The sequence below is a fragment of the Neopelma chrysocephalum genome, unplaced genomic scaffold (genome assembly GCF_003984885.1).
Source record: "Neopelma chrysocephalum unplaced genomic scaffold, ASM398488v2 Primary Assembly neopelma1_210, whole genome shotgun sequence".
Lineage (NCBI taxonomy): Eukaryota > Metazoa > Chordata > Aves > Passeriformes > Pipridae > Neopelma > Neopelma chrysocephalum.
In genome coordinates this window covers 54692-67189 of record NW_020897872.1, presented here as the reverse complement: position 1 = coordinate 67189, position 12498 = coordinate 54692, and the positions used below count along the sequence as shown (strand labels likewise).

General features: G+C 54.5%; 1 protein-coding gene across 1 annotated transcript in view; it reads left to right on the top strand.

Annotated features, from left to right (window-relative positions):
* The first annotated feature begins 6144 nt into the window (after positions 1 to 6144).
* The window catches only part of SH3BP4 (SH3 domain binding protein 4), a 32530-nt gene continuing 26176 nt past the window's right edge, over positions 6145 to 12498 (top strand). The window contains exon 1 of the mRNA XM_027703190.1: positions 6145 to 6261. The gene's annotated coding sequence lies outside the window, so the exon portion shown is untranslated. The remainder of the gene's footprint in view (positions 6262 to 12498) is intronic.

Here is a 12498-nt window from a genome sequence, read left to right as displayed (position 1 = left end):
AAAGATGCATCACTTGGTAGCACCACTAAATGGTTCTTGCTCCCCATGTCTTTGCCCCAGAGAAGGTCTTTAGATGTGTAGGGGGAAATCTGGGAGTCAGCAGCCCAAAAGTGGTGGAGAAAGGGCTGCTCTGAACCTCTGAGGGACACAGAAAAGCAGCCTAGAAGGATGTTTAGCTAAAGACAAAAGTATTCTTGGCTGAAAACCAGGACTTTCTACACATCTAACTCCCCTTTTGCAAGCCCTGGGCCTGATCCAGAGCCACAGAAATCCACTGGAGCCTCTTCCCTGACTGCAGAAATGCCGTAATCCAGCTGGATTTGTGGGTGCAGGGAAGGGGTAGGTTGGAGCCATCTCAGCCTCATTTCGAGGTTCACAATGACACATCAACAGTCCTGTCCCTTTGCACCCCCCCTCTGCCAGGCAGGGATATTTATCCATCTGGGAAGCCATCATAAACAGGAATGATTTCCCTCTTCCCCTCAGCCCTGTGCTTTCTCCCCTAAGGATGATAAAACAGTCTCATCCAGGTGGGGAATTGGAGATGGAGCTGCCATTGAGCCACGGGACTTTTTTGCAGCTTCTATCATTCTGTTGCCAGAAGAGTCTCCACTGGGAACAAAACCTGGTTTGTTTTGTGGGATTGGACTCAGGGAGGAAAAGAAACTCTCTTTTTAACTTGTGAGTTGTGGGTCTTGCCACTATGATCAGCCAGGAAAGGTGGGAATTGTGGACAGGGATTGCTTGGCTTCTAAAGGGTGACAGGGAAAATGAGCTGGGTTGTTTACTTGCAATGGTGGCTTAAAAGAAAGGATTTTGGTTACAAAAATGTGCCTAAAGGGACTCCAGAAGAGCTGGAGAGGGACTTGGGACAAGGGATGGAGTGACAGGACAAGGGGGAATGGCTTCCCACTGCCAAAGGGCAGGGTTAGATGGGATTTTGGGAAGGAATTCTTGGCTGGGAGGGTGGGGAGCCCCTGGCACAGGTTGCCCAGAGAAGCTGTGGCTGCCTCTGAATCCCTGGGAGTGTCCAAGGCCAGGTTGGACGGGGCTTGGAGTAACCTGGGATGGTGGGAGGTGTCCCTGCCCGTGGCAGGGGTGGAACGAAATGGGCTTTAACGTTCCTTCCATCCCAGCTATTCTGTGATTCCCTGATTTTGGTTACAATAACGGATTTTGCCATATGGAGTAGAGTTCCAGGAGGGGGGAGGTTGGTGTGAAGCTCCCCAAAATCCAACCCTTCGCACAGGACATTGGGGACACGGCTGCTGCAAAGCTGAGGGTGAGGGTGCCGGGGTGGAAGAAGGTTGGAGGTTTTCCCTGAAGACCTGTCCCTGTTCCTCTCCCATCTCTCCCCTCCGCCTCTCTCCTGTCCTTTGTTCGTTCCCTCCGTGGATGTCAGGCAGCCAAAGATATTAAAAGCCTCTCCGGAAGCTTTGTCGTTTGCTTTGTGCACTTCCTCATCCGGCTTAAAAAACTAATCCCTGTTATTAATGGGAATGATTGTTACCTGGCCAGGGGGTCACCGGCACCTCACAGGAGGGTTTGTGGCACAGCCCTCACTGGTGATTCCAGCCCCACTGCCAACAACTGTCCTTCCCTTTGGCACCAAGATGGCCCAGATTTATGAGTCACGGAATGGTTTGGGTTGGAAGGGACCTGAAAGCTCATCCCATGCCCTGCCACGGGCAGGGACACCTCCCACTAGGTCAGGTTGATCCAACCTGGCCTTGGACACTTCCAGGGATGAGGCAGCCACAACTTTTGTGGGAATTCCACCCCAGCCCCTCCCCACCCTCCCAGGAAAGAATTCCTTCCCTATATCCCATCTAACCCTGCCCTGTGGCAGTGGGAAGCCATTCCCCCTTGTCCTGGCACTTCAGTCTCTCTCCATCTTTCTTGTGGGCTCCCTTCAGGCACTGGAAGGCCACAGTCAGGTCACCCCAAAGCTTCTTTTCTCCCAGCTGAACAATCCCAGCTCTCCCAGCCTTTCCTCCCAGCAGAGCTGCTCCATCCCTCTGACCATCTTGGTGCCTCCTCTGGGCTTGCTCCAGCAGCTCCATGTCCCTCCTGTGCTGTTCCCCAGGGCTGGAGGCAGCTCTGCAGGGGGGTCTCACCTATCCTGGGGATACTCACCTGCTCCAGGTGGGTGTGGCTGGGGGGATGCTGTGCTGGAGTCTGAGGAAAAGCAAAAGCAGAGGCCAGGCTTGCAAATATAACACAGGGAATTGCTGCCTTCAGCCGTGGCAATGGATGGGGACCTTGTGGCCGAGGAATGGGAAAAACTCCTCCAGACTCCCACTAGGAAAAGAAATGGGAGATGCGTGTGGAGATGGGTGTTGGAGGAGTAAATCTGCTCTGCTTTCCCAACAGCCCAGCATAATGTAATTCCCAAAAGGAAGCAGGAACAATCCGGTTGGGGGGCCTGGCAGAAGGAAGACGGTGCTTTGCTTGCCAGTTCCAAACGCTCCAAGCCTCATTTTTGAGACGCTTTCGTGGGTAATTGGTTTTGAAATGAGAAAGTTATACCTACAAAATAAATCCTGTCGGAATTTACTGGCTCCATCCCACTCCTAAACCCTGAGTACCCTGAGCTCGAACACCTGGAAGCGCTGCCCGTGCCAGCGATGCTCCGGAGCCTCGATCCCTGCCAAGGGATGTGATTAATGCACTGCTTCCCAGGAATAACTCAGCCACCCGCTTCCATAGGAGAAGAGGGATATCAAAACCTGCCGGTTATCCCTATCCATGGTCATTAACCGTCACTGCTGTAATTAATTCACAGCAAGGGGAGGATTGGCCCGGGAAGAGCTCGCCCCAGGGAGTTTGCTGGGATCACTGCAGTAATGAAGCTTTATTAAACGTACCTTGGCAGCTTCCCGAGCTCTGGAAAACAATCCATAGCATGATACGGGCAAAGGGATTTGCTGGATTCCCACCAAAAGTGGAGGATCACGGAAAAAGCGCTGCCTCCAGCGCGTAGCAACAGGCTGCAACAAACCCAACAAACTCCCACCAGGGAGGGTCAGGGTTTTCTTATATTCCATGTGGAAGCAGGTTTTTTTAGGCTTAGATTTGGGAACATTCCCACCTGGAAGGTTTCAAACTAGCTCAGTGCTAGTGGTTGAGCCACGGCAGCACCTACAGGAGCATCTCTGCCCCCCTGGCACGGGGTTGGAACAAGATGGTGTTTAAGATCCAAGCCAAACCAGTCTGGGATTCCATGATTCCATGATCCCCCTGAGCTTCAGCCCTGGCGAGAGCTTTGGTGTCCCTGGGTTTGGGCTCATCGGACCCCTCAGAGCAGATTTCCAGCTCCTGTCTGCAATATCACAGGCAAAAAGGAGCTTTTCTCTTCCCAAAAAAAAGCCAGCTACATTCATGTACCTGAGCCACAGGAATGTCATCCCAGAGCAGTCCTTTTCCTAAGCACTATTTAGGCAAAGAGAGACAATTTCCACCCGGTTTTGTGCTTGAGACAGGGGAACAGACGGAGAAATGAACTTTACCATGGAATTCCTGCAAGATGAATTCCCAGAATGGTATAAAAGCCTGAGCACGTCAGGGAATTCTGTCCGGATTTAATTGCTCGCCGGTATCACTTCCTGGCACGGGAAGCAAGAGTGGCACCCATCCAGAGGTGGGATGGGTGGCTTTGCCCGGCTCTATCGCAGCAGGAGCAGAGGGAATGTGGCAGCAGGAGGCAGCTGGAGGCAGGAGCAGGGCAGGGAAGCAGGAGCCCAGGGTTACCCCACTCCAACACCCACTGGAAGGATGCTGTGGGAGCACCTTCTTCCATAGCCATGGATTTTGGTCTGTGCCATGGACTTTGGTCCATGCCATGGATTTTGTGTCACATACAACCAGCTGCAACCAAATCCCCCCTTCTTCCTCTGAGCTGCTCCTGGGCATTTCAAAATACCTGTTAAAAAAAAGAGGGGGATGGATGTGGATGGAATGCTTATCCCTCCATCCCAGGCTCAGCAGCAGTGCTGGGAAAGCTGCTCCCAGGATGGGCAGTGGCCATCATGCACCAATTGCTGCTTTTTAAGGGAGTTCCAGTTCAGTTTTCCCACTTGGAGACGTGATTTTACTCCCAAGGCTGCCGAGCTGGAACTCCAAATGCACGGACACCTCCTCCTGGGATGATCCAGCACAAGGTATAAGTCATGTTGGATTTACAGCATCCAAAAGATGGGAAATAATCACATTAGGGATGGAAGAGAGGAATAAACCAGCAGCTCAAATAATGATTTTAATCAGACTTTTGCACAACACCTGCAGAATCAGAGGGACAGGAGCACCTTGGATGCCCCAGGATGGGAGCAGCACCCAGCCCAGCTGCATCCTGGGTGCCATCCCAGTGTTTTCCACTGGCAAAACAGGATGAAAAAGCCCCATTGCAATCAGAGAACTGGGTTGCCCGGCTGCAGGGAGCTCACCTTTGACAAACTCCAAAGGTCCCAAAATAACCCCATGGAAAAGAGCTCCCAAGGGCGCTTTGAAGTGCTTCTGTGTGGCTCGTTTTGTCTGGGAAGCTGGGAAAAGGGTTGGATGAGGCCGGGAAGCCCTGGCTGACCCCCGGGATGGGGTTTGGCCATGCGAAGACTCGCAGCCACCCTGTTGCCACCCCGCTTTTGTCACACGCCAGCCAAAACCCTGACTCCTTGTGCCGCGCTGGGCACAGGAGGAGCCAACACCGGGAAGAGGAAATATAATCATCAGCTCCTGATTAAACCCAGGAAAAAACAAAGAGAGGGTAGGAAGAGCAGCGGCTCGTGGAGCCTGGACCCTTCTGCTCCCATATTTCTTCCTCAGCTGCTTTTCCAAGGGGAGCTTCCTCAGGAATTGGCACCGTGGTGGCGTCGGTGGCCACCAGCTCTGCCTGCAGGTCACATCCTCCCCTGACCCAGCTGATGTTCCTGGTATCCCAGTTCCTAACCCCGCATCCCAGCCAGCTGTGGGGTGGGATGCTCCCTTAATCCACGGGGTTTGAAGAAGCACAAAGCCTTTTGTTGGCCTTGGGTGCCTCGGGAAGCTTTGAAGGTGCTCCCAAACCGTGGTTAACATAAGAATTGAGGGGGGGGTTTCTTCTGTTTCTTCCCACTTGCAGGAATTCCTGTGCTTTACACACACAAGCTCCCTTAAAATGTGTTTTACACCCCCCCCACACACACCCGCGTTACGCACACCCCCCTCACACCCGTGTGTTACACACACACCCCCCTCACCCGTGTTACACATACAGACCACTCACACCCGTGTTACACACACACACCCCTCGCACCCGTGTTACACACACACCCTCACACCCGTGTTACACACTCCCCTCACCCGTGTTACACACCCCCACACACACCCGCGTTACACACACCCGACACCCGTGTGTTACATACAACTCCTCACACCCGTGTGTTACACACACCCCCCCTTGACACCCGCGTTACACACACAGACCCCTCACACCCGTGTGTTACACACACAGACCCCTCACACCCGCGTTACACCCACCCCCTTCACACCCGTGTGTTACACACACACACCCCTCACACCCATGTGTTACACCCCCACACACACCCGCGTTACACACCCCCCACACACTCGCATTACACACACACCCCTCACACCCGTGTGTTACAGAGATCCCTCACACCCGTGTGTTACACACACACATCCCTCACACCCGTGTGTTACACACACTCCTCACACCCATGTGTTACACCCCCCACACGCCCGCGTTACACACACATACCACTCACACCAGCGTTACACACACACACCCCTCACACCCGTGTGTTACACACACACACACCCCTCACAGCCGCGTTACACACACATACCCCCCCGCACACCCGCATTACACACACACCCCTCACACCCGTGTGTTACACCCCCCACCCGTGCGTTACACACACGCCCCTCACACCCGTGTTACACACTCCCCCTCACACCCGCGTTACACACCCCCCACACCCGTGTGTTACACAGAGATCCCTCACACCCGTGTTTTACACACAAACGCCCCTCACAACCGTGTTATTCCCCCTTCCTCTCCCAATTCCCCCTCATTGTTCCCGCCCCTGTGCCCGCGGCCCCGCCCCGGCCCCGCCCCGTGACGTCAGGCGGGCGGGCGCGCGCGGCGCGTGCCCGGCGGGAGGGCGGTGGGGCTGCTCCCGAGCCCCGTCCCGATCCAGAGCCTCCATCGCCATCCAGAGCCCCGGCCCGAGCCCGAGCCCCGGCCCGCTGCTGGAGCGGGCGCAGGTGAGAGCCGTGGCCGGCCGGCGCCGGGGGCACCACGGGGGCGGGAGCGGCTCCCGGGGGCTCCCGCTGCCGCCGGGGAAAAGTTTGTGTCGGCGGCGCCGGGCGGGCGGTGCCGGGTCCGAGCTCAGCCCGCGGCGGGGACGGAGCGGGGAGGCGGCGCGGGACGGAGCGGGGGTCTGCAAGAGTGTCCGTGTGTCAGCCAGGGGGTGCGTGCGTCCGTGTGTCTGCAAGTGTGTGTTTGATGGGTGTGTGTCTCTAAACGTGTGCATGACTGTGGCTGTGTGACCGTGTGGCTCTGTGCGTGTGTCTCTAAGTGTGTTTGTGTGTCTCTATGTATGTGCATGACTGTGTGTGACTGCAAGTGTGTGTGTGTGTCTGTGTTTGTGTGTCTCTATGTGTGTGTATGACTGTGTGTGACTGTGTGTGTCTGTGTGTCTGTCTGTGTGTCTCTATGTGTGTGTATGACTGTGTGTGTCTCTGTGTCTCTGTGTGTGTATGACTGTGTGTGTCTGTGTGTGTGTCTGTGTTTGTGTGTGTCTCTGTGTCTCTCTGTGTGTGTATGACTGTGTGTGATTGCGTGTGTGTGTGTATGTCTGTGTGTCTGTGTATGACTGTGTGACTGTGTGTTTAAGAGTGTGCGTGTGGCTGTGTCTGTGTGTGTGTAAGTGCCCTGTGTGTTTGTGTGTGTGAGTGACCGGTGCATGTGACTCTAGCTGTAAGTGTGTGTGTGTGTGTGTGTGTGTGTGTGGCTGTGTCTATAGTTGTGTGTGTCAGTGCCCTGTGTGTCTCTGGGTGTTTATGCACCCTGTGTGTGACTGTTTGTGTGTGCGTGGCTGTGTTTGTCTGACTGTGACTACGCCATGTGTCCTCTGCGTACGAGTGTGACTGTCTGTGTAAGTCTGTGAGTGTGACTGTCTGTGTGTCATGTGTGACTGTGCACGTAGTGTGTCCTCTGTGTATGTGACTGTGTTGTGTGTTTGTCGTGTGTCCTCAGTGTACCTGGTATATGACTGAGTGTTCTGTGTGTGTGTGTGTGATGTGGTGACTGTGTGAGTGTTCTGTGTGTGTGATGTGGTGTGTGAGTGTCCTGTGTGTGTGATGGGGTGGGTGTGTAAGTGTGACTGTGTCCTGTGTGTGATGGGGTGACCTGTGTAAGTGTGACTGTGTCCTGTGTGTGATGTGGTGGGTGTGTAAGTGTGACTGTGTCCTGTGTGTGATGGGGTGGGTGTGTAAGTGTGACTGTGTCCCGTGTGTGTGATGGGGTGGGTGTGTAAGTGTGACTGTGTCCTGTGTGTGTGCCCATCCCTGGGCAGTGCCATGGAGTGTGTGACCTGTGTAAGTGTGACACGTGTGAGAATCTGCTGTGTGTGTGCAGTGCCCTCAAGTGTGTGCAATTCCACGAGTGTGTGCAACTCCACATGTGAGCAAACCGTGGCTGTGATGCCTCCTGAGTGTCACCACCCCCAGGCAGGTGTTGCTACCCCTGCGTGCACACCAGGAGTGCCTCCCTGCTGTCCTCCAGGGTCTGCTGGCAGTGCCAGGAGGGGATGGGGCAGTGGGGACCAGGTTGTCACCCCAGCACCCCGTGAGGAGCCCCGGCCAGCTGGTGTGACTGGGAACGCTCCCGGGACAACCCCGCCGCGCTTCCCGGTGCTTCCTATCGGCCACGGTGGGATGTTCCCGGGCAGTTTGGGGTTGTTTTGAACAGCATTCCATCGGCTGTGCCCAGCATTTATTTTCCAGGAGGATTTTCCCAGCTGGGGCTCGCCGATGTCACAGGTCACTGACCTCTTTGCTCCTTGCTGCTGCCAGGGGGGACGTTTTGGGAGCAAGGGATGCTGCGCAGGGTTTGGCTTGGGATGGTGGTCAGTGGGAGAGGTGGGGTCGTGCAGGTGTGTTATAGGGAGGCAGGAATGTGCTGCAGCCTCGGGCTCGGGTGCTGGGATACCCATTTGGGTGTTTTGGGATCCCTGGCTGTTGAGGAATAGCTCATGCTCGGAGTGACTTCGGTACGAAGGGGACGGTGGTGACCAGGACGTGGTTTTGTGTCTCTACCCTCGTTAAACCACGTGGCCTCGAAGCCCCAAATCCAGAGGATTCGCGGGATGTGGGATCAGGTGCATAGAAATTCCTGTGCTCTGGCAGAAAAGTGCTGAGGAAGTGTTGGGAATGCCCACCACTGCCCCCCCCCAGCCTGTCCTACCTGGCTATCGCTCCCTGAGATTTGCATTAATTAAGTTATGGCTGTTAATTAATATATATAAAATACAACGTAATAATGAAGTTATGCTGAGCAGAGCAGCAGCTTGGGCAGGAGTTGGATTTGAGGGGGGGTGTGGTGTTGGCACCTGTGTCTAGATGCTGAAATGTCTGGAATAAGGATTTATCCTTGATTTCTTTAGGCATAACTGCAGCAATGGGATGCTTACATGTCCTTAAAAAAAATCCTTGATAATGAGAATAACATCTTCCTGGGATGGGTTGTAGCTCTGACAGGGCTTAGTGTTGGGCTTGGCAGTTGGGTTAATGCTTGGACTTGATGACCTTAGAGGGCTTTTCCAACCTAAATAACTCTGGGATCCTGGGAATGTTTGCATCTCCTCCTGGCTCTTGCTCCCGTGCAGCAGCGTCGGTACCAGACCCCGCATAGGTGCCCTCATGCAGTATCTCTAGGAGCAGCTTTTCTCTCCTTTTCTGCTTTTTCCCTCTTTTCTCCTTTTCTCTGGAGCAGGTTGCCCAGAGAAGCTGTGGCTGCCCCATCCCTGGAAGTGTCCAAGGCCAGGTTGGAGCAAGCTGGGCTAGTGGGAGGTGTCCCTGCCTATGGCACGAGACGAGCTTTAAGGTCCTTTCCATCCCAAACCATCCATGATTCTATGATTCCCTCACCCTTTCCAGGGTCTCTGTGCTCTTCCCCCCTTGGTCACTCCCAAGACGATTCCCACCCTGCTTCTTGATCCCCCATCCCAGAGACCCGCAGCCTCTCCATGTTCCCTCCGGGGTGGGGTTTTTTTTGCCAGCAAAGATTCCAGCTTTCCATATGTATATATATATCTGTCTTTCCAAAATAACCCCGGTCAGGCCGTGGAAGGGAGTGTCCTTTTCAAAAATAGCAGCTTCGTTGCTCTTAATCAAGCGAAGCCGGAGCAGCGCCGAGTGATTGCAGCCGCCGCTTGACATCCTAATTATGTTTTCATTTTAATGAGAGGAAAACTGTTTGAGAAGCTAAAATATTTATTTTAGCCTGGTGGGGCTGTTCAGAGGAGCTTGTGTGGATGTTAAGGAGGTGGTTTAGGCACCGTGTGTGGGTTTGTTGTTGTTTTTTTTTAATGGGAAAAAACATTTAAATCCAGCAAGGAGCTTTTCGTCGCCGGGGCTGGGAAGGGAGGTGGCAGCTGGAGGAGAGGTCAGGACGTGGAGGGGAATTTGCATCCTCCTCAGCCTTCTTGTTTTCAAGTGGTCTGAAGGCTGTGTCGCCTCCTGGCTCGGTGGGTGGATTTCTGATGGCAGCTGGAATGGGATGAATGCAAATCGTCTCAACTGGGAGTCCCTCAGCCTTAGGTTTGGCACCTGCCTTTTGTCTCCTTCCCAAAATTCATCCGGAAAACACCTGAGCTTTGCAGGCTGCCCAGGAGGTGGTAAGGACATGGGATGGGTTCCCATAGAGTCACAGAATCTCCTTGAGCTGGCAGGGCCCCACCAGGACCATCAAGTCCAACTTCTGGCCCTGCCCAGGACACCCCAACAATCCCACCCTGTCCCTGAGGGTGTTGTCCAAACACTCCTTTAGCTCTGGCACCGCTGCCCTGGGGAGCCTGGTCAGTGCCCAACCACCCTCTGGGGGAAGAACCTTTTCCTGAGATCCAACCTGACCCTGCCCTGCCACAACTCCAGGCCGTTCCCTGGGTCCTGTCCCTGCTCACACAGAGCAGAGATCAGAGCTGCCCCTTTGCTGGGGATGGCAGCTCCCAGGAAAGTTTTGTAGCCAAATGTTGACTTTCCTGAGTGACCAGTGACGAGTTAGGTTTGAAAGAGGGGGATCAACCCACTGGAAAATGTATTTATGCTTTTTAACTGGGATATATTAATAGGAGCCCCTCTGCTCTGGAGCCAGGCTGGGAGAGCTGGGGGTGTTAAACTGGAGAAGAGAAGGCTCCAGGGAGAGCTGAGAGCCCCTTCCAGGGCCTAAAGGGGCTCCAGCAGAGGGAGAGGGACTTTGGACAAGGGATGGAGGGACAGGACACAGGGAATGGCTTCCCAGTGCCCGAGGGCAGGGTTAGATGGGAAGGAATTGTTGGCTGTGAGGGTGGGGAGGCCCTGGCACAGGTTGCCCAGAGAAGCTGTGGCTGCCCCATCCCTGGGAGTGTCCAAGGCCAGATTGGACAGGGCTTGGAGCAACCTGGGCTAGTGGAAGGTGTCCCTACCTGTGGCAGGGGGTGGAATGAGATGAGCTTTAAGATCCCTTCCAAAGCAAACCTTCCGACGCAAATTCTGGGATTCTCCGATGGCTGCAACGAGGTGTTTATTGAGAGCAATGTGTGGGCACTGCTGGGGTGCCCTTCCCACTGGGATACAGGAGGCATCTCCACTGTCAGCCCCAGCTGAGGACCCACCCAGTCTGCTCCCTACAATTTGCAGGGCGAGGTTTCAGGTTAAAAAGCACAAAACGTGTCCCCCGTGGTTCCCAGCGGGGCCTGAGCGGCGCCGTCAGAGCGAGCGGAGGATGCTCTGCTTTTGCTCCCTTCTCGCAAACAATCCCCGCATTAACCCTGCCAGTGTCTGGGCACAGGGCTGGCATTGTTTGGGGACGTTGGAAGCACCGTGCCAGCCTTGGCCGGGGCGAGGAGCACGTGGATCCCTCAACGCTGGCACGGGGAAAACCCGCCACCCGCCGCGGACGTGACTTGGAAGCGAAGGCTGGAGGGGCAGGAAGAACCCTGAGGAGCAGCGGGGGGAGGTGGCTCCTGGGGGAGGTGACGGGGTTGATTCCTCTCCCTAAAGGAGCTGCAGGGTGGTTTGGAGACACCCAGGACAGCTTTGCTGCTTCATTGTGGGGCTGCAGGTTTGTTAGACTCCAAACTGCGACCTGCAGCCTGAACTCCCTTTGTGGCCATAAATAACGTTTGCTGATGGGAGCAGGTCCTGCAGTGGGCACATGCATGTCCTGACAAGTCCCTTTCCTTGGCTTCCCCAACAAAGTGGAGAGACTCGCTCCTAGCAGCTCAGAGCTGGTTTTTAGTGCTCGAGTGATGTCCCAGTTCCATTAACACCACAGCTATCCACGCTGAAGGAGCATTTTTGAGGATACCTGTGGCATCAACCCCCTCCCGTGGTCCTCCTTGCAGCCTGGGGTCCTTAATTTCTCCTGTGCCCCTTGGGGTTAGAGTGATTTCCATGGATTTCTGTAGTGATTTCTGGGGATTTCTGTTCCCGTGGGCTCGTAAAGGAAAGCGTGGGAGGATGGAAAGGGATGTGTGTGGATGTCTCACAGCAACATGGAAATGAAGCAGCACGTGAAATCCCTTTGCTGCCTGGGGGGGCTGCAGGTCCAGGTGTTCCCAGGGTAAAGTCAGTTTTTCATGGATCAAAGAGCTGACCAGAAACCTTTTGACTCTCTCATCCCGTCCTTGGATTCACTTTATTTTTCCTCTACTGACAAAGTTGGCATTTTGGGTGGGTTGCGTGGTTTTGGAAGGAATCACTAGTCCCACAAACACCAGGTACTATCTTTAATCCCAGTTTTTTTGTGGCCAGCCTGCTGCTCCTCTGTTAGGAACCCCTTGACCATTTACCCCCCCCAAAGATATTTCTGTTTTTGACCCAGTGATTCCATGTTGGTTTGTTTTGTCCCAGGGTTTACTTTTGTGCTGGGAGGCCGTCATTCCAAGCTGGCAGATCAACTGCTGGGAGCAGCTCTCCTTACCCAGGGAACAAAACCAATTGCAAGTCCTGGGGCTAAATATTCCTGACTGTTCCTATGGGAGTGGGTGTTCCTGCTCTGCCAGGAGAGAGGTTGCTCCAGATCCAGCAGTGAGAAGGTGGTACATCCCATATCCTCTTGACAAGATCATCAGAGAATCCCAGACTGGTTTGGGTTGGAAGAGACCTTAAAACCCATCCCATTCCACCCCCTGCCACGGGCAGGGACACCTTCCACTAGCCCAGGTTGCTCCAAGCCCCATCCAGCCTGGCCTTGGACACTCCCAGGGATGGGGCAGCCACAGTTTCTCTGGAAAACCT